Source organism: Megascapheus bottae, chromosome 7 (genome assembly GCF_031878675.1).
Source record: "Megascapheus bottae isolate mThoBot1 chromosome 7, mThoBot2.hap1, whole genome shotgun sequence".
NCBI classification, from domain to species: domain Eukaryota; kingdom Metazoa; phylum Chordata; class Mammalia; order Rodentia; family Geomyidae; genus Megascapheus; species Megascapheus bottae.
Window position 1 is genome coordinate 16,583,200 of NC_143515.1, and position 23,545 is coordinate 16,606,744.

Sequence of the window (23,545 nt, forward strand, 5' to 3'; positions counted from 1 at the left end):
ACCTGGTAAGAGGCAAAGTTACATCTGAATAAGGATTGCCGTCCTTCTCCATGGCCCAGCTGGAAACTGCTATAAAGTATCTTATAAGAGCAATTAAGCAATTAAGCAATTAATAGCAACTAAGCAATCATTTTGCTAGTCCTAATTTTCCTTTTTTCTCTTTCTTTAAACAAACATTTAAGACAAACTTTACTTTCAAATATTGTTTAGAAACCCATTTCCAGTGTTCTTAGAAACTTCAACTGATACTGGCTTCAACAATTAACACCTTAGCCTTTTTGCAGTTGAAAAACCTTTAAGGGCACAAAGAACTCCTTTTGTCTCCAGGCCCCTAGGGCTCCCCTTTGCCTTTCGAAGAGGCGTTTTGTTTTGTTTTTAGATTATTACTGCCTAGAACTCCATCAACAGTTTAAACTCAAATAACAGTTTTTCCCTAATGCAAGAATTACCAACATCTGTGCACCAAAACTGTAAGACTGGACTTAGTTTCCTTCCTTCCTTTTTTTTCCCACCCAATTGCGAAGCAGTATGAAACCAAATCATAAGGAGATAAACCTTTAAACATTTATACTATCCACATTTTATCATCAGATTTCCAGTGTCAGTCTGCAAGAAAAGACAGAGAGGCAAAGTTTCTGACATTAGCCAACAAATTTACATTTAAATCTCTAATACACGTCTCCAAACTTTAAAGGTAAGACATCCCTAATTCCCTAATACCTCTGTGCTAAACAGGATTCAATGTTTGCAATGTAAACAGCTGTATGCATACCAGAGTTTTAAAATGCCGATTTCAGGATCTTTAGAAAAATACTTTTTACCGGTTTCTCTTTAACACAATGGAATAATCCTTTGAGACATTGTAAAACATTCAAACCTAATACTTTTTCTTGAAGTTTTAAGCTTAGATTTCCCAATTGCCTTTGTGATTCAAGTATAACTTAATCCATTGTTTTATACAGCATGCTGACAATTGAACCTTGAACATGTGCACTCACTCATTCACACACACTCACACTCAAAGATCTGAAAGCGGGCAAAATTAATATCGGCCGTTCGTTTTCCGGAAGTTTGTGTCAAGAGAGCTTTGGCAATTTTACTCTTGCAGGTGAGAACCAGGTTCAAAACAAAACTTTTTGCAAGGCAACTTAGCTGGAATATATTTTTCCAGGGCTTGTTACAACTGCAGACACGCGGGAGCGCCCATACTAGGCCCAGAAAGGTTCAAATAAATAACAAGGATGTGTGCTTGAGTACACACAGAAAATCCAGAAGGGTCCATATTTAGAACTGGTACTAATTTTAAGACAAAACTGGACAAGGAAAAATAGGTAACACGAACAAGACAGAGAAACAGAGACGTTTAAGTAACTTCCAAACTTCTGATGGCATGCCTGGCCTTAAACTACCAGAGTGACGGAAAGATTTCCATTCCCTGGTAGCTGACAGACGGAGGCCATCCTAACTACACCTACAAAAGGCTCTGAAACAAAATCAGACATTGACATATAACAAGAAAATTGGACTCCAACAGATACACTTAACACAAGAACATGAATCTAGATGAATGTATTCACTAAACAACTATTTTTTGATTCAGACACGTCTTGCTGGTGGGACTCTCAGGCATGCCCTGCTAGCAACAAGAAACCGACATAATAGCATAATAGCAAGAGGAGAAACAGCTCATAAAGTTCTTTTGATAGGAGGACCTGGGTAGAACTGGCTCCTGACCAGCCTAGTAGCTGTGAGAAAATTCAAGGAATATTGGTGATTGACACACCGGGGGATCCTATGAATGTGTTGAACAAATGGATCAGGAGCAGTCCCATCAACATGCACAAATAACTCAGGTCCTTCCCACGTCGCAGGATGCACCACTGGAGGGTTGGGGCTGTAGGCCCAGTGAGTCGCTGTTTGGATGGCCACTGTTAGTCTCCACAATCCGAACAAAGTGTTCAGGCAGCCAGCGTGCATCATTTTCTCCTTGTGAAAAACACATATATGCCCTCGACCCCATGTTAGAACGGGATCGGGTCCTTGCCAAGCACCAGTTAGAGGATCCTTCCACTTTACTAAGGCAAAAGCACGCTGCTCTCTTTTGTCCCAGAATCGCAGAGCAGCGGGTAAATTATTTAAGTCCAAATTTTAAAAATTTAAAACCAACAAAGCATGATTAAGTATATTTACCTTTTAAAGTACTGAATGGCCAAATATGTAAATGGGGTGTGTTCCTCAAACTTTTCAGCTGCTAGGATGAGGCCAAAGAGGCTCAGATTTTGCTGTAGTTGTCGAAAGGCTTGTCGTACAACAGTAGGGTCAGAACAAGCCAACAAAACATCATCCATATAATTAACAATATAAACAAAAGAAAATTTTTCGCGGGTGGAATAATGGATCTAGCTCCAAAACTTTGACATAAAGCTGGGCTATTTGCCATGCCCTGTGGAAGCACAAGCCAAGGATACCATATAATGGGTACTTTAAAATTAACAGGGGGGACGCTGAAGGCAAAACGCTTACAGTCTTGAGGCACCAGGGGTATAGTATAGAAGCAAACTTTCAAATCTATAATAATTTTATAAGTATCCTTTGGCATTGCCATGGGTGAAGGCAAGCCGGGCTGTATTGTCCCCCTCAGGTCCAAAGTTGCATTTACTTTTTTAGATCTTGAAACAGCCTCTATTTACCTGATTTTTTTTCTTTCTAACAAAAATTGGAGAATTCCATCGAGAGTTAGAAGGGGTTACACGCCCCAAATCCAGCTGTTTCTGTGCCAGCTGCTGAGCTGCAATGATTTTTTACCCTAATCCTTGTCTCGGTGGGTGAGACTGGGGTTGGGGTGTCCCTGGCCCGCCCTGAGCTGCTCAGCACAGTGCCCCAGAGGGGAAGAGGCCTTGATCAAGCAGCTGCTTAGTAACTGCAGCACTAGGACTAAACATATACACTGCCATTTTTCCATAAATTAATTGGCAAATGATCCAGGACAAATGGCTGAAAATGACCAGAGTGCCCTTCCTCGTCTCTCCAAGCAAGGATCGCACTGCACTGCTGTGGGTCAGCTGCACTCCCAATCCCTCGTAGGGAAGTCATAGAGGTTGTTAGGGGCCATTGGGCTGGCCAATGCTCTTTAGATATCACAGACACATCTGCTCCTGTGTGTAATATTCCTTTAAAGGGCTTTTCTTGTATAAATAGAGTCATCTCAGGCCTCTCTTGTTTTATTTATGCTTTGTACCCAATACATATCAGAGGATCCAAATCCTCTCTGTCCACCTGGGGCAGAGGAATTAGCAGTCCCCACGGGAAGTAAAGACACAAGCACTAGCTGTGCTATTCTCTGTCCCGGTGCGATCGCTATTACATGCCTCTTAGCAGCCTGAGCCAGGTTTAGTTGCGATGTACTTTGCCTCGTTGTAGTGCCTGTTAGGAGGCACTTGTTGCTAGGACCTTTAGACACACATAAGGGTTGAGAAGGGGATTGGGGCTGCAAGGCTGCAGCCGAAGGCACTGGGAATAGGGGGTAAGGATTAGATTCTGCCAAGATAGTGGCCGGGGGGTCATATCGATTTCCTACTTCTGGGGGGGGGGAATCTCTGCTCTATCCCTGTCTTAGAGAGTAGATGGAGGATTTCTCTTAACTGCTCCTCCACCGTAGCCAGCCGGTCCTCATCATATCTTTCCTTCCTGTTATCCAAACCTGAATTCCTTCTGGGGAGGAGGGATCTCTGCTCTATCCCCGTCTTAGATAGTAGATGGAGGACTTCTCTTAACTTCTCCTCCACCGAAGCCAGCCGGTCCTCATCCTATCTTTCCTTCCCGTTATCCAAACCTGAATTCTTATACTCAATATCTACTGGCTGTTCCCTTCTCCAAATCTCATTTAAACTCTCCCGGGCTGGGGCATAAGCCTCAGCCTCAGGTTTCTCGGAAGGGTTCTTTAATTCAAGATTAAGTTTGGCATTCTCATGTCGAAGACCTAAACATTCATTTACTAACTTCCATAAAGAAATAGCCTCTGCTGGGGTCTTTTCAGGGCCATACACACTATAATAACCTTGAATTCCTTTCCCTATCCTCAGCCTGGTTTCTAAATTTAGGGTTCCCTCCTCTGGAAACCGCGGGCACGCCTCCTCGACAAACTGTAGGAAGGAAGCTCTCAAGCTGCCCTTGTTCCACCCGCGTTCCGCTTCAAGTAAGTTCCTTAGGACCGGCACATCTAGCCTGTGGACATCTTCACTCATAATTTTTTACTCCCGACTAGACATTCTCCCACTCTCTCACTGTCTTAATAGTCCTATGACGCATCACTCACCACAGCGGGGTCCTCCACCTTTGTCCCAGATTTTCAGGGTCCCTGTTCGGGCGCCACTTGCCGGGGCCTACCGGCAGCAAATTGGGGTTCCTGAAATAGGGGACAGGGACTGAAAAAATAGAAGAGAGACAAACACATGGGGTCTGGGAGGTCTGCAGGCCAGGTAAAGACTGCAGCCCCGTTTATTTACGGCTCCAGGCTTATATTCCTTCTTCAGATCAGGGAACTGCCAGGTGTTACATCCAGATGGATAATCAGGGAACTGTTGGGGGTTACTTTCATATGGTAAGTCTCTGTTGTACTGGATCAAAGACTAGGATGAAATAAAAGCAGAGTCACTGAAGTTGCATGAGGAAGAATAAAATAGCCCGCTTAGTCAAAAAGTTTTTAGCAGACAGAACAGTGCTGTAGGATGTTCAACACCAAAATCCAGTATCATTACACTGTAGGAAATCCTCCAAGAAGTAAAAGCAGATACATTGAATTTGCTTGTGGAAGAATAAAAACCACGTTTCCACAGAACCAGTCTTAACAGATACAGCAAAGTCGGTAGAAGCACAGTGTCCATTGTACTGGATCAAAGACTAGGATGAAACAAAGCAGATACACTGAAGTTGCATGAGGAAGTATAAAATACACCGATTATACAAAACAGTTCTTAGGAGATAAAACAATGCCGTGGGAACTTCAACGCAAAAATCCAGTATCCAGTACGCTGGATGAAATCCTCCAAGAATTAAAAGCAGATCCATTGAAGTTGCTTGTGGAAGAATACCATACCCGCTTAGACGAAAATGTTCTTATCAGAGGGAACAATGCTCTAGGATATTCAACACCAAAACCAGTATCCAGTACACTGGATGAAATACTCCAAGGAGGAACAGCAGATACATTGAAGTTGCTTGTGGAAGAATAAACACCACGTTTACACAGAACGAATCTTAGCAGATAGAGCAATGTTGGTGGAAGTACAGTGTGGACACTCTACTGGATCAAAGACTAGGAGGAAATGAAAGCAGATATACTGAAGTTGCATGTGGAAGTATAAAATACACTGCTTATACAAAAACGTTCTTGGGAGATAAAACAATGCCCTGAGAAGTTCAACGTCAAAATAAACTCTCCATTATACTGGATTTCCGGGGCCTACCGGCAGCAAATTGGGGTTCCTGAAATAGGGGACAGGGACTGGAAAAAATAGAAGAGAGACAAACACATGGGGTCCGGGAAGTCTGCAGCCCAGGTAGAGACTGCAGCCCCGTTTATTTACAACTCAAGGCTTATAGTCCTTCTTCAAACCAGGGAACTGCCAGGTGTTACATCCAGATGGTTAATCAGGGAACTGTTGGGAGTTACATTCATATGGTAAATCTCAGATCGATGAGGCCAAAAAACAGTAAGACAACAAAGCAATTATCTGATGCAAATCAAAGTACAGTTTGATTCCACTCTGGCTCCCAACATATCCCCCGTTTTTATTTTAAAAGAAACACAATTGCCATTTCTACTCTTTCCAATATGTCTAATTTATCCTGTCTCACTTTCCAAAAATGACTGGTCCCTTCATCTAAAGGGGATTGATGGGCGGAGATTCAGCTTCTCTGACTTCTTCAAGCTGACTCGGGCGTTGTCTCTGTACTTGACCAGGGACCTTAAAAAGCCTAACCTGTTTAACCAAGGGGTTGCAAGGATTAGATATCAGGAACAATACTTTGCTCCAAACTAGAGATCATATTTAACATTTAACAATTGCACAAGCCATCTTTGGCTACAATAGTGTAGCCTACTTAGCACCCATTTGCAAAGGTTTTTTTTTTTATTATTTTCTGGGGAACCTTAACAATTGTCTGCAACCTTAACAATGCTTCAGTTGTCAGATCTAAACAGATTAATAAAGACACAAGCCTCAGATCCACAAACTTTCCTGAATTTGTGGCTGGCGTCAAATAAAAAATTCGCTCAGTTAGAACTTTCAAGTACCCACTATCACAGAAGATTGACAAGTTCCTGCCCAGTTATGAAAGGCATGGGCATTAGTAAGGCACGCTTACAAACTACTCTATGACCTCCTGGCTCTGATTAATATTGAATGGCCAAGCACAAGTGACTCTAGGATCTGACACCATCTCTGCCATCCAAGCAGTGGCTTACTTGCTTTCCTCCCAATAGTGTGTCTTCACACCGGGATAAACATCCCATTGCATTTCACTTTGTTGGTTGCTGGACTTGAACTCAGGATCTGGCTACTGTCTCTCAGCTCTCCAGCTCAAGGCTAGCACTCTGCCACTTTTAAGTTCCAAACTCAGGGCCTGAGTGCCGCTCCTCAGCTCTGCAACTCAAGGCTTGCACTCTGCCACTGTGAGTCCCGAGCTTGGTGCGTGAGTGCTGTCCCCCAGCTTTTCACTCTGCTGCTTCGAGCTCCAAAGCAACTCTGCCTCAATAGCACTCTGCTGCCCGATTAAACACCACAATCTCACAGGGACTTTGCTTTGCCCGGGCTGGCTCTAAACTGTGGCTTTCAGATCAATGAGTCCTATAAAAGGCCCCTTTACTCCAATTAGAAGCAACAAGGTGGTCAACTCAGAAATAGTCTCTAAGCAGGATTTTGCCTGGAACCTGGTAAGAGGCAAAGTTACATCTGAATAAGGATTGCCGTCCTTCTCCATGGCCCAGCTGGAAACTGCTATAAAGTATCTTATAAGAGCAATTAAGCAATTAAGCAATTAATAGCAACTAAGCAATCATTTTGCTAGTCCTAATTTTCCTTTTTTCTCTTTCTTTAAACAAACATTTAAGACAAACTTTACTTTCAAATATTGTTTAGAAACCCATTTCCAGTGTTCTCTGAAACTTCAACTGATACTGGCTTCAACAATTAACACCTTACTTAGCCTTTTTGCAGTTGAAAAACCTTTAAGGGCACAAAGAACTCCTTTTGTCTCTAGGCCCCTAGGGCTCCCCTTTGCATTTAGAAGAGGCGTTTTGTTTTGTTTTTAGATTATTACTGCCTAGAACTCCATCAACAGTTTAAACTCAAATAACAGTTTTTCCCTAATGCAAGAATTACCAACATCTGTGCACCAAAACTGTAAGTCTGGACTTAGTTTCCTTCCTTCCTTTTTTTTTTCCACACAATTGCGAAGTAGTATGAAACCAAATCATAAGGAGATAAACCTTTAAACATTTATACTATCCACATTTTATCATCAGATTTCCAGTGTCAGTCTGCAAGAAAAGACAGAGAGGCAAAGTTTCTGACATTAGCCAACAAATTTACATTTAAATCTCTAATACACGTCTCCAAACTTTAAAGGTAAGACATCCCTAATTCCCTAATACCTCTGTGCTAAACAGGATTCAATGTTTGCAATGTAAACAGCTGTATGCATACCAGAGTTTTAAAATGCCGATTTCAGGATCTTTAGAAAAATACTTTTTACCGGTTTCTCTAACACAATGGAATAATCCTTTGAGACATTGTAAAACCTTCAAACCTAATACTTTTTCTTGAAGTTTTAAGCTTAGATTTCCCAATTGCCTTTGTGATTCAAGTATAACTTAATCCATTGTTTTATACAGCATGCTGACAATTGAACCTTGAACATGTGCACTCACTCATTCACACACACTCACACTCAAAGATCTGAAAGCGGGCAAAATTAATATAGGCCGTTCGTTTTCCGGAAGTTTGTGTCAAGAGAGCTTTGGAAATTTTACTCTTGCAGGTGAGAACCAGGTTCAAAACAAAACTTTTTGCAAGGCAACTTAGCTGGAATATATTTTTCCAGGGCTTGTTACAACTGCAGACACGCGGGAGCGCCCATACTAGGCCCAGAAAGGTTCAAATAAATAACAAGGATGTGTGCTTGAGTACACACAGAAAATCCAGAAGGGTCCATATTTAGAACTGGTACTAATTTTAAGACAAAACTGGACAAGGAAAAATAGGTAACACGAACAAGACAGAGAAGCAGAGACGTTTAAGTAACTTCCAAACTTCTGATGGCATGCCTGGCCTTAAACTACCAGAGTGACGGAAAGATTTCCATTCCCTGGTAGCTGACAGACGGAGGCCATCCTAACTACACCTACAAAAGGCTCTGAAACAAAATCAGACATTGACATATAACAAGAAAATTGGACTCCAACAGATACACTTAACACAAGAACATGAATCTAGATGAATGTATTCACTAAACAACTATTTTTTGATTCAGACACGTCTTGCTGGTGGGACTCTCAGGCATGCCCTGTTAGCAACAAGAAACCGACATAATAGCATAATAGCAAGAGGAGAAACAGCTCATAAAGTTCTTTTGATAGGAGGACCTGGGTAGAACTGGCTCCTGACCAGCCTAGTAGCTGTGAGGAAATTCCAGGAATATTGGTGATTGACACACCGGGGGATCCTATGAATGTGTTGAACAAATGGATCAGGAGCAGTCCCATCAACATGCACAAATAACTCAGGTCCTTCCCACGTCGCAGGATGCACCACTGGAGGGTTGGGGCTGTAGGCCCAGTGAGTCGCTGCTTGGATGGCCACTGTCAGTCTCCACAATCCGAACAAAGTGTTCAGGCAGCCAGCGTGCATCATTTTCTCCTTGTGAAAAACACATATATGCCCTCGACCCCATGTTAGAACGGGATCGGGTCCTTGCCAAGCACCAGTTAGAGGATCCTTCCACTTTACTAAGGCAAAAGCACGCTGCTCTCTTTTGTCCCAGAATCGCAGAGCAGCGGATAAATTATTTAAGTCCAAATTTTAAAAATTTAAAACCAACAAAGCATGATTAAGTATATTTACCTTTTAAAGTACTGAATGGCCAAATATGTAAATGGGGTGTGTTCCTCAACCTTTTCAGCTGCTATGATGAGGCCAAAGAGGCTCAGATTTTGCTGTAGTTGTCGAAAGGCTTGTCGTACGACAGTAGGGTCAGAACAAGCCAACAAAACATCATCCATATAATGAACAATATAAACAAAAGAAAATTTTTCGCGGGTGGAATAATGACTCTAGCTCCAAAACTTTGACACAAAGCTGGGCTATTTGCCATGCCCTGTGGAAGCACAAGCCAAGGATACCATATAATGGGTTCTTTAAAATTAACAGAGGGGACGCTGAAGGCAAAACGCTTACAGTCTTGAGGCACCAGGGCTATAGTATAGAAGCAAACTTTCAAATCTATAATAATTTTATAAGTATCCTTTGGCATTGCCATGGGTGAAGGCAAGCCGGGCTGTATTGTCCCCCTTAGGTCCAAAGTTGCATTTACTTTTTTAGATCTTGTAACAGCCTCTATTTACCTGATTTTTTTTCTTTCTAACAAAAATTGGAGAATTCCATGGAGAGTTAGAAGGGGTTACACGCCCCAAATCCAGCTGTTTCTGTGCCAGCTGCTGAGCTGCAATGATTTTTTACCCTAATCCTTGTCTCGGTGGGTGAGACTGGGGTTGGGGTGTCCCTGGCCCGCCCTGAGCTGCTCAGCACAGTGCCCCAGAGGGGAAGAGGCCTTGATCAAGCAGCTGCTTAGTAACTGCAGCACTAGGACTAAACATATACACTGCCATTTTTCCATAAATTAATTGGCAAATGATCCAGGACAAATGGCTGAAAATGACCAGAGTGCCCTTCCTCGTCTCTCCAAGCAAGGATCGCACTGCTCTGCTGTGGGTCAGCTGCACTCCCAATCCCTCGTAGGGAAGTCATAGAGGTTGTTAGGGGCCATTGGGCTGGCCAATGCTCTTTAGATATCACAGACACATCTGCTCCTGTGTGTAATATTCCTTTAAAGGGCTTTTCTTGTATAAATAGAGTCATCTCAGGCCTCTCTTGTTTTATTTATGCTTTGTACCCAATACATATCAGAGGATCCAAATCCTCTCTGTCCACCTGGGGCAGAGGAATTAGCAGTCCCCACGGGAAGTAAAGACACAAGCACTAGCTGTGCTATTCTCTGTCCCGGTGCGATCGCTATTACATGCCTCTTAGCAGCCTGAGCCAGGTTTAGTTGCGATGTACTTTGCCTCGTTGTAGTGCCTGTTAGGAGGCACTTGTTGCTAGGACCTTTAGACACACATAAGGGTTGAGAAGGGGATTGGGGCTGCAAGGCTGCAGCCGAAGGCACTGGGAATAGGGGGTAAGGATTAGATTCGGCCAAGATAGTGGCCGGGGGGTCATATCGATTTCCTACTTCTGGGGGGGGGGAATCTCTGCTCTATCCCTGTCTTAGATAGTAGACGGAGGATTTCTCTTAACTTCTCCTCCACCGTAGCCAGCCGGTCCTCATCATATCTTTCCTTCCTGTTATCCAAACCTGAATTCCTTCTGGGGAGGAGGGATCTCTGCACTATCCCCGTCTTAGATAGTAGATGGAGGACTTCTCTTAACTTCTCCTCCACCGAAGCCAGCCGGTCCTCATCCTATCTTTCCTTCCCGTTATCCAAACCTGAATTCTTATACTCAATATCTACTGGCTGTTCCCTTCTCCAAATCTCATTTAAACTCTCCCGGGCTGGGGCATAAGCCTCAGCCTCAGGTTTCTCGGAAGGGTTCTTTAATTCAAGATTAAGTTCGGCATTCTCATGTCGAAGACCTAAACATTCATTTACTAAATTCCATAAAGAAATAGCCTCTGCTGGGGTCTTTTCAGGGCCATATACACTGTAATGACCTTGAATTCCTTTCCCTATCCTCAGCCAGGTTTCTAAATTTAGGGTTCCCTCCTCTGGAAACCGCGGGCACGCCTCCTCGACAAACTGTAGGAAGCTCTCAAGCTGCCCTTGTTCCACCCGCGTTCCGCTTCAAGTAAGTTCCTTAGGACCGGCACATCTAGCCTGTGGACATCTTCACTCATAATCTTTTACTCCCGACTAGACATTCTCCCACTCTCTCACTGTCTTAATAGTCCTATGACGCATCACTCACCACAGCGGGGTCCTCCACCTTTGTCCCAGATTTTCAGGGTCCCTGTTCGGGCGCCACTTGCCGGGGCCTACCGGCAGCAAATTGGGGTTCCTGAAATAGGGGACAGGGACTGAAAAAATAGAAGAGAGACAAACACATGGAGTCTGGGAGGTCTGCAGGCCAGGTAAAGACTGCAGCCCCGTTTTTTTGCGGCTCCAGGCTTATATTCCTTCTTCAGATCAGGGAACTGCCAGGTGTTACATCCACATGGATAATCAGGGAACTGTTGGGGGTTACTTTCATATGGTAAGTCTCTGTTGTACTGGATCAAAGACTAGGATGAAATAAAAGCAGAGTCACTGAAGTTGCATGAGGAAGAATAAAATAGCCCGCTTAGTCAAAAAGGTGTTAGCAGACAGAGCAGTGCTATAGGATGTTCAACACCAAAATCCAGTATCATTACACTGTAGGAAATCCTCCAAGAAGTAAAAGCAGATACATTGAATTTGCTTGTGGAAGAATAAAAACCACGTTTCCACAGAACCAGTCTTAACAGATACAGCAAAGTCGGTAGAAGCACAGTGTCCATTGTACTGGATCAAAGACTAGGATGAAACAAAGCAGATACACTGAAGTTGCATGAGGAAGTATAAAATACACGGATTATACAAAACAGTTCTTAGGAGATAAAACAATGCCGTGGGAACTGCAACGCAAAAATCCAGTATCCAGTACGCTGGATGAAATCCTCCAAGAATTAAAAGCAGATCCATTGAAGTTGCTTGTGGAAGAATACCATACCCGCTTAGACGAAAATGTTCTTATCAGAGGGAACAATGCTCTAGGATATTCAACACCAAAACCAGTATCCAGTACACTGGATGAAATACTCCAAGGAGGAACAGCAGATACATTGAAGTTGCTTGTGGAAGAATAAAAACCACGTTTACACAGAACGAATCTTAGCAGATAGAGCAATGTTGGTGGAAGTACAGTGTGGACACTCTACTGGATCAAAGACTAGGAGGAAATGAAAGCAGATATACTGAAGTTGCATGTGGAAGTATAAAATACACTGCTTATACAAAAACGTTCTTGGGAGATAAAACAATGCCCTGAGAAGTTCAACGTCAAAATAAACTCTCCATTATACTGGATTTCCGGGGCCTACCGGCAGCAAATTGGGGTTCCTGAAATAGGGGACAGGGACTGGAAAAAATAGAAGAGAGACAAACACATGGGGTCCGGGAAGTCTGCAGCCCAGGTAGAGACTGCAGCCCCGTTTATTTACAACTCAAGGCTTATAGTCCTTCTTCAAACCAGGGAACTGCCAGGTGTTACATCCAGATGGTTAATCAGGGAACTGTTGGGAGTTACATTCATATGGTAAATCTCAGATCTATGAGGCCAAAAAACAGTAAGACAACAAAGCAATTATCTGATGCAAATCAAAGTACAGTTTGATTCCACTCTGGCTCCCAACATATCCCCCGTTTTTATTTTAAAAGAAACACAAGTGCCATTTCTACTCTTTCCAATATGTCTAATTTATCCTGTCTCACTTTCCAAAAATGACTGGTCCCTTCATCTAAAGGGGATTGATGGGCGGAGATTCAGCTTCTCTGACTTCTTCAAGCTGACTCGGGCGTTGTCTCTGTACTTGACCAGGGACCTTAAAAAGCCTAACCTGTTTAACCAAGGGGTTGCAAGGATTAGATATCAGGAACAATACTTTGCTCCAAACTAGAGATCATATTTAACATTTAACAATTGCACAAGCCATCTTTGGCTACAATAGTGTAGCCTACTTAGCACCCATTTGCAAAGGTTTTTTTTTATTATTTTCTGCGGAACCTTAACAATTGTCTGCAACCTTAACAATGCTTCAGTTGTCAGATCTAAACAGATTAATAAAGACACAAGCCTCAGATCCACAAACTTTCCTGAATTTGTGGCTGGCGTCAAATAATAAATTCGCTCAGTTAGAACTTTCAAGTACCCACTATCACAGAAGATTGACAAGTTCCTGCCCAGTTATGAAAGGCATGGGCATTAGTAAGGCACGCTTACAAACTACTCTATGACCTCCTGGCTCTGATTAATATTGAATGGCCAAGCACAAATGACTCTAGGATCTGACACCATCTCTGCCATCCAAGCAGTGGCTTACTTGCTTTCCTCCCAATAGTGTGTCTTCACACCGGGATAAACATCCCATTGCATTTCACTTTGTTGGTTGCTGGACTTGAACTCAGGATCTGGCTACTGTCTCTCAGCTCTCCAGCTCAAGGCTAGCACTCTGCCACTTTTAAGTTCCAAACTCAGGGCCTGAGTGCCGCTCCTCAGCTCTGCAACTCAAGGCTTGCACTCTGCCACTGTGAGTCCCGAGCTTGGTGCGTGAGTGCTGTCCCCCAGCTTTTCACTCTGCTGCTTCGAGCTCCAAAGCAACTCTGCCTCAATAGCACTCTGCTGCCCGATTAAACACCACAATCTCACAGGGACTTTGCTTTGCCCGGGCTGGCTCTAAACTGTGGCTTTCAGATCAATGAGTCCTATAAAAGGCCCCTTTACTCCAATTAGAAGCAACAAGGTGGTCAACTCAGAAATAGTCTCTAAGCAGGATTTTGCCTGGAACCTGGTAAGAGGCAAAGTTACATCTGAATAAGGATTGCCGTCCTTCTCCATGGCCCAGCTGGAAACTGCTATAAAGTATCTTATAAGAGCAATTAAGCAATTAAGCAATTAAGAGCAATTAAGCAATCATTTTGCTAGTCCTAATTTTCCTTTTTTCTCTTTCTTTAAACAAACATTGAAGACAAACTTTACTTTCAAATATTGTTTAGAAACCCATTTCCAGTGTTCTTAGAAACTTCAACTGATACTGGCTTCAACAATTAACACCTTAGCCTTTTTGCAGTTGAAAAACCTTTAAGGGCACAAAGAACTCCTTTTGTCTCCAGGCCCCTAGGGCTCCCCTTTGCCTTTAGAAGAGGCGTTTTGTTTTGTTTTTAGATTATTACTGCCTAGAACTCCATCAACAGTTTAAACTCAAATAACAGTTTTTCCCTAATGCAAGAATTACCAACATCTGTGCACCAAAACTGTAAGACTGGACTTAGTTTCCTTCCTTCCTTTTTTTTCCCACCCAATTGCGAAGTAGTATGAAACCAAATCATAAGGAGATAAACCTTTAAACATTTATACTATCCACATTTTATCATCAGATTTCCAGTGTCAGTCTGCAAGAAAAGACAGAGAGGCAAAGTTTCTGACATTAGCCAACAAATTTACATTTAAATCTCTAATACACGTCTCCAAACTTTAAAGGTAAGACATCCCTAATTCCCTAATACCTCTGTGCTAAACAGGATTCAATGTTTGCAATGTAAACAGCTGTATGCATACCAGAGTTTTAAAATGCCGATTTCAGGATCTTTAGAAAAATACTTTTTACCGGTTTCTCTAACACAATGGAATAATCCTTTGAGACATTGTAAAACCTTCAAACCTAATACTTTTTCTTGAAGTTTTAAGCTTAGATTTCCCAATTGCCTTTGTGTTTCAAGTATAACTTAATCCATTGTTTTATACAGCATGCTGACAATTGAACCTTGAACATGTGCACTCACTCATTCACACACACTCACACTCAAAGATCTTAAAGCGGGCAAAATTAATATAGGCCGTTCGTTTTCCGGAAGTTTGTGTCAAGAGAGCTTTGGAAATTTTACTCTTGCAGGTGAGAACCAGGTTCAAAACAAAACTTTTTGCAAGGCAACTTAGCTGGAATATATTTTTCCAGGGCTTGTTACAACTGCAGACACGCGGGAGCGCCCATACTAGGCCCAGAAAGGTTCAAATAAATAACAAGGATGTGTGCTTGAGTACACACAGAAAATCCAGAAGGGTCCATATTTAGAACTGGTACTAATTTTAAGACAAAACTGGACAAGGAAAAATAGGTAACACGAACAAGTCAGAGAAGCAGAGACGTTTAAGTAACTTCCAAACTTCTGATGGCATGCCTGGCCTTAAACTACCAGAGTGACGGAAAGATTTCCATTCCCTGGTAGCTGACAGACGGAGGCCATCCTAACTACACCTACAAAAGGCTCTGAAACAAAATCAGACATTGACATATAACAAGAAAATTGGACTCCAACAGATACACTTAACACAAGAACATGAATCTAGATGAATGTATTCACTAAACAACTATTTTTTGATTCAGACACGTCTTGCTGGTGGGACTCTCAGGCATGCCCTGTTAGCAACAAGAAACCGACATAATAGCATAATAGCAAGAGGAGAAACAGCTCATAAAGTTCTTTTGATAGGAGGACCTGGGTAGAACTGGCTCCTGACCAGCCTAGTTGCTGTGAGGAAATTCCAGGAATATTGGTGATTGACACACCGGGGGATCCTATGAATGTGTTGAACAAATGGATCAGGAGCAGTCCCATCAACATGCACAAATAACTCAGGTCCTTCCCACGTCGCAGGATGCACCACTGGAGGGTTGGGGCTGTAGGCCCAGTGAGTCGCTGCTTGGATGGCCACTGTCAGTCTCCACAATCCGAACAAAGTGTTCAGGCAGCCAGCGTGCATCATTTTCTCCTTGTGAAAAACACATATATGCCCTCGACCCCAGTTAGAACGGGATCCGGTCCTTGCCAAGCACCAGTTAGAGGATCCTTCCACTTTACTAAGGCAAAAGCACGCTGCTCTCTTTTGTCCCAGAATCGCAGAGCAGCGGATAAATTATTTAAGTCCAAATTTTAAAAATTTAAAACCAACAAAGCATGATTAAGTATATTTACCTTTTAAAGTACTGAATGGCCAAATATGTAAATGGGATGTGTTCCTCAACCTTTTCAGCTGCTATGATGAGGCCAAAGAGGCACAGATTTTGCTGTAGTTGTCGAAAGGCTTGTCGTACGACAGTAGGGTCAGAACAAGCCAACAAAACATCATCCATATAATGAACAATATAAACAAAAGAAAATTTTTCGCGGGTGGAATAATGACTCTAGCTCCAAAACTTTGACACAAAGCTGGGCTATTTGCCATGCCCTGTGGAAGCACAAGCCAAGGATACCATATAATGGGTTCTTTAAAATTAACAGAGGGGACGCTGAAGGCAAAACGCTTACAGTCTTGAGGCACCAGGGCTATAGTATAGAAGCAAACTTTCAAATCTATAATAATTTTATAAGTATCCTTTGGCATTGCCATGGGTGAAGGCAAGCCGGGCTGTATTGTCCCCCTCAGGTCCAAAGTTGCATTTACTTTTTTAGATCTTGTAACAGCCTCTATTTACCTGATTTTTTTTCTTTCTAACAAAAATTGGAGAATTCCATGGAGAGTTAGAAGGGGTTACACGCCCCAAATCCAGCTGTTTCTGTGCCAGCTGCTGAGCTGCAATGATTTTTTACCCTAATCCTTGTCTCGGTGGGTGAGACTGGGGTTGGGGTGTCCCTGGCCCGCCCTGAGCTGCTCAGCACAGTGCCCCAGAGGGGAAGAGGCCTTGATCAAGCAGCTGCTTAGTAACTGCAGCACTAGGACTAAACATATACACTGCCATTTTTCCATAAATTAATTGGCAAATGATCCAGGACAAATGGCTGAAAATGACCAGAGTGCCCTTCCTCGTCTCTCCAAGCAAGGATCGCACTGCTCTGCTGTGGGTCAGCTGCACTCCCAATCCCTCATAGGGAAGTCATAGAGGTTGTTAGGGGCCATTGGGCTGGCCAATGCTCTTTAGATATCACAGACACATCTGCTCCTGTGTGTAATATTCCTTTAAAGGGCTTTTCTTGTATAAATAGAGTCATCTCAGGCCTCTCTTGTTTTATTTATGCTTTGTACCCAATACATATCAGAGGATCCAAATCCTCTCTGTCCACCTGGGGCAGAGGAATTAGCAGTCCCCACGGGAAGTAAAGACACAAGCACTAGCTGTGCTATTCTCTGTCCCGGTGCGATCGCTATTACATGCCTCTTAGCAGCCTGAGCCAGGTTTAGTTGCGATGTACTTTGCCTCGTTGTAGTGCCTGTTAGGAGGCACTTGTTGCTAGGACTTTTAGACACACATAAGGGTTGAGAAGGGGATTGGGGCTGCAAGGCTGCAGCCGAAGGCACTGGGAATAGGGGGTAAGGATTAGATTCGGCCAAGATAGTGGCCGGGGGGTCATATCGATTTCCTACTTCTGGGGGGGGGAATCTCTGCTCTATCCCTGTCTTAGATAGTAGACGGAGGATTTCTCTTAACTTCTCCTCCACCGTAGCCAGCCGGTCCTCATCATATCTTTCCTTCCTGTTATCCAAACCTGAATTCCTTCTGGGGAGGAGGGATCTCTGCACTATCCCCGTCTTAGATAGTAGATGGAGGACTTCTCTTAACTTCTCCTCCACCGAAGCCAGCCGGTCCTCATCCTATCTTTCCTTCCCGTTATCCAAACCTGAATTCTTATACTCAATATCTACTGGCTGTTCCCTTCTCCAAATCTCATTTAAACTCTCCCGGGCTGGGGCATAAGCCTCAGCCTCAGGTTTCTCGGAAGGGTTCTTTAATTCAAGATTAAGTTCGGCATTCTCATGTCGAAGACCTAAACATTCATTTACTAAATTCCATAAAGAAATAGCCTCTGCTGGGGTCTTTTCAGGGCCATATACACTGTAATGACCTTGAATTCCTTTCCCTATCCTCAGCCAGGTTTCTAAATTTAGGGTTCCCTCCTCTGGAAACCGCGGGCACGCCTCCTCGACAAACTGTAGGAAGGAAGCTCTCAAGCTGCCCTTGTTCCACCCGCGTTCCGCTTCAAGTAAGTTCCTTAGGACCGGCACATCTAGCCTGTGGACATCTTCACTCATAATCTTTTACTCCCGACTAGACATTCTCCCACTCTCTCACTGTCTTAATAGTCCTATGACGCATCACTCACCACAGCGGGGTCCTCCACCTTTGTCCCAGATTTTCAGGGTCCCTGTTCGGGCGCCACTTGCCGGGGCCTACCGGCAGCAAATTGGGGTTCCTGAAATAGGGGACAGGGACTCAAAAAATAGAAGAGAGACAAACACATGGAGTCTGGGAGGTCTGCAGGCCAGGTAAAGACTGCAGCCCCGTTTTTTTTGCGGCTCCAGGCTTATATTCTTCTTCAGATCAGGGAACTGCCAGGTGTTACATCCACATGGATAATCAGGGAACTGTTGGGGGTTACTTTCATATGGTAAGTCTCTGTTGTACTGGATCAAAGACTAGGATGAAATAAAAGCAGAGTCACTGAAGTTGCATGAGGAAGAATAAAATAGCCCGCTTAGTCAAAAAGTTTTTAGCAGACAGAGCAGTGCTGTAGGATGTTCAACACCAAAATCCAGTATCATTACACTGTAGGAAATCCTCCAAGAAGTAAAAGCAGATACATTGAATTTGCTTGTGGAAGAATAAAAACCACGTTTCCACAGAACCAGTCTTAACAGATACAGCAAAGTCGGTAGAAGCACAGTGTCCATTGTACTGGATCAAAGACTAGGATGAAACAAAGCAGATACACTGAAGTTGCATGAGGAAGTATAAAATACACCGATTATACAAAACAGTTCTTAGGAGATAAAACAATGCCGTGGGAACTGCAACGCAAAAATCCAGTATCCAGTACGCTGGATGAAATCCTCCAAGAATTAAAAGCAGATCCATTGAAGTTGCTTGTGGAAGAATACCATACCCGCTTAGACGAAAATGTTCTTATCAGAGGGAACAATGCTCTAGGATATTCAACACCAAAACCAGTATCCAGTACACTGGATGAAATACTCCAAGGAGGAACAGCAGATACATTGAAGTTGCTTGTGGAAGAATAAACACCACGTTTACACAGAACGAATCTTAGCAGATAGAGCAATGTTGGTGGAAGTACAGTGTGGACACTGTACTAGATCAAACACTAGGAGGAAATGAAAGCAGATATACTGAAGTTGCATGTGGAAGTATAAAATACACTGCTTATACAAAAACGTTCTTGGGAGATAAAACAATGCCCTGAGAAGTTCAACGTCAAAATAAACTCTCCATTATACTGGATTTCCGGGGCCTACCGGCAGCAAATTGGGGTTCCTGAAATAGGGGACAGGGACTGGAAAAAATAGAAGAGAGACAAACACATGGGGTCCGGGAAGTCTGCAGCCCAGGTAGAGACTGCAGCCCCGTTTATTTACAACTCAAGGCTTATAGTCCTTCTTCAAACCAGGGAACTGCCAGGTGTTACATCCAGATGGTTAATCAGGGAACTGTTGGGAGTTACATTCATATGGTAAATCTCAGATCGATGAGGCCAAAAAACAGTAAGACAACAAAGCAATTATCTGATGCAAATCAAAGTACAGTTTGATTCCACTCTGGCTCCCAACATATCCCCCGTTTTTATTTTAAAAGAAACACAAGTGCGATTTCTACTCTTTCCAATATGTCTAATTTATCCTGTCTCACTTTCCAAAAATGACTGGTCCCTTCATCTAAAGGGGATTGATGGGCGGAGATTCAGCTTCTCTGACTTCTTCAAGCTGACTCGGGCGTTGTCTCTGTACTTGACCAGGGACCTTAAAAAGCCTAACCTGTTTAACCAAGGGGTTGCAAGGATTAGATATCAGGAACAATACTTTGCTCCAAACTAGAGATCATATTTAACATTTAACAATTGCACAAGCCATCTTTGGCTACAATAGTGTAGCCTACTTAGCACCCATTTGCAAAGGTTTTTTTTTTATTATTTTCTGGGGAACCTTAACAATTGTCTGCAACCTTAACAATGCTTCAGTTGTCAGATCTAAACAGATTAATAAAGACACAAGCCTCAGATCCACAAACTTTCCTGAATTTGTGGCTGGCGTCAAATAAAAAATTCGCTCAGTTAGAACTTTCAAGTACCCACTATCACAGAAGATTGACAAGTTCCTGCCCAGTTATGAAAGGCATGGGCATTAGTAAGGCACGCTTACAAACTACTCTATGACGTCCTGGCTCTGATTAATATTGAATGGCCAAGCACAAGTGACTCTAGGATCTGACACCATCTCTGCCATCCAAGCAGTGGCTTACTTGCTTTCCTCCCAATAGTGTGTCTTCACACGGGGATAAACATCCCATTGCATTTCACTTTGTTGGTTGCTGGACTTGAACTCAGGATCTGGCTACTGTCTCTCAGCTCTCCAGCTCAAGGCTAGCACTCTGCCACTTTTAAGTTCCAAACTCAGGGCCTGAGTGCCGCTCCTCAGCTCTGCAACTCAAGGCTTGCACTCTGCCACTGTGAGTCCCGAGCTTGGTGCGTGAGTGCTGTCCCCCAGCTTTTCACTCTGCTGCTTCGAGCTCCAAAGCAACTCTGCCTCAATAGCACTCTGCTGCCCGATTAAACACCACAATCTCACAGGGACTTTGCTTTGCCCGGGCTGGCTCTAAACTGTGGCTTTCAGATCAATGAGTCCTATAAAAGGCCCCTTTACTCCAATTAGAAGCAACAAGGTGGTCAACTCAGAAATAGTCTCTAAGCAGGATTTTGCCTGGAACCTGGTAAGAGGCAAAGTTACATCTGAATAAGGATTGCCGTCCTTCTCCATGGCACAGCTGGAAACTGCTATAAAGTATCTTATAAGAGCAATTAAGCAATTAAGCAATTAATAGCAATTAAGCAATCATTTTGCTAGTCCTAATTTTCCTTTTTTCTCTTTCTTTAAACAAACATTTAAGACAAACTTTACTTTCAAATATTGTTTAGAAACCCATTTCCAGTGTTCTCTGAAACTTCAACTGATACTGGCTTCAACAATTAACACCTTAATTAGCCTTTTTGCAGTTGAAAAACCTTTAAGGGCACAAAGAACTCCTTTTGTCTCTAGGCCCCTAGGGCTCCCCTTTGCCTTTAGAAGAGGCGTTTTGTTTTGTTTTTAGATTATTACTGCCTAGAACTCCATCAACAGTTTAAACTCAAATAACAGTTTTTCCCTAATGCAAGAATTACCAACATCTGTGCACCAAAACTGTAAGTCTGGACTTAGTTTCCTTCCTTCCTTTTTTTTTTCCACCCAATTGCGAAGTAGTATGAAACCAAATCATAAGGAGATAAACCTTTAAACATTTATACTATCCACATTTTATCATCAGATTTCCAGTGTCAGTCTGCAAGAAAAGACAGAGAGGCAAAGTTTCTGACATTAGCCAACAAATTTACACTTAAATCTCTAATACACGTCTCCAAACTTTAAAGGTAAGACATCCCTAATTCCCTAATACCTCTGTGCTAAACAGGATTCAATGTTTGCAATGTAAACAGCTGTATGCATACCAGAGTTTTAAAATGCCGATTTCAGGATCTTTAGAAAAATACTTTTTACCGGTTTCTCTAACACAATGGAATAATCCTTTGAGACATTGTAAAACCTTCAAACCTAATACTTTTTCTTGAAGTTTTAAGCTTAGATTTCCCAATTGCCTTTGTGATTCAAGTATAACTTAATCCATTGTTTTATACAGCATGCTGACAATTGAACCTTGAACATGTGCACTCACTCATTCACACACACTCACACTCAAAGATCTTAAAGCGGGCAAAATTAATATAGGCCGTTCGTTTTCCGGAAGTTTGTGTCAAGAGAGCTTTGGAAATTTTACTCTTGCAGGTGAGAACCAGGTTCAAAACAAAACTTTTTGCAAGGCAACTTAGCTGGAATATATTTTTCCAGGGCTTGTTACAACTGCAGACACGCGGGAGCGCCCATACTAGGCCCAGAAAGGTTCAAATAAATAACAAGGATGTGTGCTTGAGTACACACAGAAAATCCAGAAGGGTCCATATTTAGAACTGGTACTAATTTTAAGACAAAACTGGACAAGGAAAAATAGGTAACACGAACAAGTCAGAGAAGCAGAGACGTTTAAGTAACTTCCAAACTTCTGATGGCATGCCTGGCCTTAAACTACCAGAGTGACGGAAAGATTTCCATTCCCTGGTAGCTGACAGACGGAGGCCATCCTAACTACACCTACAAAAGGCTCTGAAACAAAATCAGACATTGACATATAACAAGAAAATTGGACTCCAACAGATACACTTAACACAAGAACATGAATCTAGATGAATGTATTCACTAAACAACTATTTTTTGATTCAGACACGTCTTGCTGGTGGGACTCTCAGGCATGCCCTGTTAGCAACAAGAAACCGACATAATAGCATAATAGCAAGAGGAGAAACAGCTCATAAAGTTCTTTTGATAGGAGGACCTGGGTAGAACTGGCTCCTGACCAGCCTAGTTGCTGTGAGGAAATTCCAGGAATATTGGTGATTGACACACCGGGGGATCCTATGAATGTGTTGAACAAATGGATCAGGAGCAGTCCCATCAACATGCACAAATAACTCAGGTCCTTCCCACGTCGCAGGATGCACCACTGGAGGGTTGGGGCTGTAGGCCCAGTGAGTCGCTGCTTGGATGGCCACTGTCAGTCTCCACAATCCGAACAAAGTGTTCAGGCAGCCAGCGTGCATCATTTTCTCCTTGTGAAAAACACATATATGCCCTCGACCCCATGTTATAACGGGATCGGGTCCTTGCCAAGCACCAGTTAGAGGATCCTTCCCCTTTACTAAGGCAAAAGCACGCTGCTCTCTTTTGTCCCAGAATCGCAGAGCAGCGGATAAATTATTTAAGTCCAAATTTTAAAAATTTAAAACCAACAAAGCATGATTAAGTATATTTACCTTTTAAAGTACTGAATGGCCAAATATGTAAATGGGGTGTGTTCCTCAACCTTTTCAGCTGCTATGATGAGGCCAAACAGGCTCAGATTTTGCTGTAGTTGTCGATAGGCTTGTCTACGACAGTAGGGTCAGAACAAGCCAACAAAACATCATCCATATAATGAACAATATAAACAAAAGAAAATTTTTTGCGGGTGGAATAATGACTCTAGCTCCAAAACTTTGACACAAAGCTGGGCTATTTGCCATGCCCTGTGGAAGCACAAGCCAAGGATACCATATAATGGGTTCTTTAAAATTAACAGAGGGGACGCTGAAGGCAAAACGCTTACAGTCTTGAGGCACCAGGGCTATAGTATAGAAGCAAACTTTCAAATCTATAATAATTTTATAAGTATCCTTTGGCATTGCCATGGGTGAAGGCAAGCCGGGCTGTATTGTCCCCCTCAGGTCCAAAGTTGCATTTACTTTTTTAGATCTTGTAACAGCCTCTATTTACCTGATTTTTTTTCTTTCTAACAAAAATTGGAGAATTCCATGGAGAGTTAGAAGGGGTTACACGCCCCAAATCCA